This window comes from Triticum aestivum, chromosome 7D, assembly GCF_018294505.1.
Source record: "Triticum aestivum cultivar Chinese Spring chromosome 7D, IWGSC CS RefSeq v2.1, whole genome shotgun sequence".
Lineage (NCBI taxonomy): Eukaryota > Viridiplantae > Streptophyta > Magnoliopsida > Poales > Poaceae > Triticum > Triticum aestivum.
Window position 1 is genome coordinate 29,300,979 of NC_057814.1, and position 3,850 is coordinate 29,304,828.

At 42.9% G+C, this 3,850-nt stretch overlaps 1 pseudogene; it reads right to left on the bottom strand.

The window, feature by feature from the left end:
* Positions 1-1,706: 1,706 nt before the first annotated feature.
* LOC123168060 (uncharacterized) overlaps positions 1,707-3,850 on the bottom strand; it is a 4,553-nt pseudogene continuing 2,409 nt past the window's right edge.

Genomic DNA, 3,850 nt, shown 5'->3' on the forward strand with positions numbered 1-3,850 from the left:
AACGGCCGTAAGTGCTGTTTGGAAATTGCACGTTGCTATCTGTTCTCCTGATCTTGCTACCAGCCCTCTTGATTTGAGAACATCCAGATCTGAGAAATTTTGGGCATGCACCGGCAAGATGTACTCGTAGATATCCTGATCAAAGGCATGAACACTCGTAAAGCAATGGGCACTGCTGACACTCCTTCTGATCTAAAGGATGCACTGCCTTTACTTACTGGGTCTGACTAGGCATCAGTCCACTGAGACTTGGTGAAGTCTCAGTCGGCCGACGTCATGCATGTGGGCTTGTTTTTGAGCAAATCATGCATGTGGGCGTGGGGCTAGGAATTAGTGCTCCTTTTACTCTTTTCTTGCTATACACCGTTGTCTATTCGCTCATGGGCTAGGAATCAACCCGTTTTTCTTCCATTCTTCCCTTCGGCAGAGCAGTACTACACCTTCTATTTGGGTCCATTTTCCTACCATTTTATAAAATGAAAATGAAAATAAAAATAAAATATCGATCCGCATAAATTCTAGTTGCAGGCGGGTTGCGACACGTGCAGTGGCAACTCTAATGATGGACATGCAACTGGCGGACATCCCTCCCCTTCCAGTTGCAGTCGCGTTGTACCACTTGCAGTTGTTGGTGGGTTGCGACACATGCAGTTGCAACTCTAGTGATGGACATGCAACCATTTGACATCTCTCCCCCTCCAGTTGCAGTCGCGTTGTACGCCTTGCAGTTGCAGGCATGTTGCGACCCGTGTAGTTGCAACTCTAGTAATGGACATGCAACTGGCCGACATCCCTCCCGTCCGGTTGCAGTCGCGTTGTACCCTTGCAGTTGCATGCGGACTGCCACACGTGCAGCTACAACTCTAGTGATGGACATGTAACTGGCCGACATCCCTCCCCTCCACTTTCAGCCGCGTTGTACCACTAGCAGTTGCAGGCGGGCTACAACAAGTGCAGTTGCAACTCTAGTGATGGACATCGACATGCAATTGATCAACAATTCTCCCCTTCAGTTGCAGTCACGTTGTACCCCTTGCAGTTGCAGACGTGTCGTGGCACATGCAGTTGCAGGTTGCGTTATGGGCATTCACACACCTCAAGGTACATACACAGTAAGGCAGTGCAACGGAATGTGTGCTAAGAACAGCAAAAATAAAATAGGGAAAAAAATAAAAAGAAAAAAGAAAAAATGTAAAGAAAATATAACTAAAAATAAATGATACAAAAGCACAAAAATACATGTAGAAAAATGAATATAAGAAGGAAAAACAAACATATACAAAAGGGTAAATGAAAAATGTAGGACAAAACAAAAATAAATCTAACAGTCCAACAAAGAAAGAAAAGGCCAACTAACAACGGAAAAGGCCCCATCCCGTGGCCAGCCCCTCACGCGAACCCCAGCCTGACAGAAAAAACGAAGACAGAAGAGAGCCCATCCCGAAGCATGGATCCTACGTGGGCTGCTCACACGAAACGCTAAAAAAAGTCTTAAACAGCAAAGAAATCTTCGATCGACTGAGACTTCGTAAAAAATCAGTCGACTGATTTTTAGCCCAACCGATTTTCTAAACCTAGAGTTGTGCACCATACACGCACGAGTAAATGCAGCACATTGCCGGTGTAATTGTCCTGTGACTTGAGTGAGTCAAGACTTGGATCAAAATTATGTGGTTATCTTTTTATCTGGTATAAGCTAGATCAAGCCAACACACAACAGCAATCGGCACCTCAAAGCTAGATCAAGACAACATAAGTGGCAGTTCCAGCATCAAAGAATAAGAATCCTCATCAAATCATGGCATAGCGACAATATCATGGATCAAACAAAGTTGTATCTTTGCCTCTGAATTAATGGGATAGTGACAGCCCATGGTGGCAGGCTCCACGTGGCACCCTCGGCTTAGACACCTGTACACCGAGTACACATAAAAAAAACTCGGCATAAGAAAACAGTTTGTGACTGTGAATCATCAGTCTACAGGATTCAAGAAGGAGATGCCCCAAGAACTGAAGATGGATGCTATATAGGTTATTAGTACCAGAGCAGCCAAAGAAGTGCCAAAAATATGAGTATGAAGATGTTACCAAATACTAACAGAGAGTGGTGGACTCTAGTCCATAGCATGGTCCCTGCGATGGTATCTGACACAAATAATGGAATACTGAATTAGCAACCGAAATGTATACAGAGAACAAACTCTGGAGAAATTGTGCCGCTGTGGCCCAAAAACTGTATACAGAGAACAAACTCTGGATTGTTAACCCTTCAGCCAAGAACCGAACCGAGTATTTGACTTTACCTTTCACAGCTTGGCAGCTCGAGCAACGCGCACCCACGCTGGTGAATCTTCAAGCCTTAACTTTCATTCCTTTCACTGCTAGCATATCTGCCTTGTGTTTAATTTCGAACTCCTTCGCACCTTTATATTTCTACAACATGATTGGTGCAAAAGTGCATAACTAAAAAGTATCACTAAACACTGTAAATGTTCTTCCGGCCCAACATTTACAGCAGGTGCTGACAGTAAAGATATTCTACTGCATGAAGAACGGGATTACAAAGTTATCCATCTTCTGTTTTCTCTCAAGTTCTTCCTTCTCAGCAATCTGCTTCAGCGTAGTCCACCCTTTTCTTGCCCGCTTCCTTGAACTGCCAGCTGCCTGAGTAGAATCACCTGGTGCAGATTTGGTATTCAAAGCTGACTTGCTATAACTTCCAGGGGTCTTCCTAGCAACTGAACCACAACTCTGTCCTTTGCTGTTCAGTGTACTTTTAGTTTTCAATGTTTCTGCTGAGCCTATATGCGCAGTCACTTCCGCCAGTTTGTTCTTCCGAGGAGTAACAAAGTTTGACCCAACCAGAAATTCTGCTTGGGAAGTGACATCTGGTTCACATGTTGTAATATTTTTGGAAGCCACAGGCTCAATTCCATTCGTACATTTATCATGTGTGCTTTCCACTTCAATTTTCTGTGGGATATCTTCATGTGCATCTCCTAACAGACTACAATCCACCATTGAGAAAACTCCCCCTTTCTTCTCCATTTTAGATTCTCCAGGGAGATTAGATTTTGGCACATTACCTTGTTTATCATTTTCAATAGTGGATGTTTTCAACCTGGATGATTCCAGTTGCAAGGCTGCTGTTACAGAATGCTCAATCCCCTTTTTAGTAGTTACTGTTGGCATGTTGACTCCTTTCAACATTATGCTGGTGCTAAAGGGCTTTCTTGATGACAATAGGCCCTTCACGATACCCTTTCCACTACCCCGTATCAGGTTTCCGTCTCCACAGAAATGGCATGCATAGACAACACTGTTTTGGCCAGGATTTGACTTCTTGCGCCGCTTTGCTTTCTTTTTTTTGTTCTTTATGCGGATTGTGCAGTTGAAGCCTGGCTGTAAGATTGATTCACACCTGCAATACTTAAATAATCTTTCTTCAGAGGTCTGATAAACATACTGCAGATTGGAGATGTTTCTTACAGAGTTGGTGCTAGTGTTGTTAGTTAAATGAAAGGACTCTGAATGTGCTGCTATGAGCTAAGCACATAATTGCAAATATTCCTCAGACACAGAAGAAAGTTTTTATCAGTATTACTACAGACTAAGGCGTATTAAAAATAAAATGATATATACATACATATAAACATAGCACCATGACAGATCTGAGATCAAAAGTTAACAAGACAGACAAACTTCATGGTAATTTGCTCTAAGCCGGAATACTCATACAACATTATCAGTGCAGTATCAGTGCAGTTGTTTTAATTTCCAGTTCTTCTATGCTAGTAAGCTCACATTCTGGCAATACAAAGATCCAGAACAATCAGCTAAGGTGCATTCC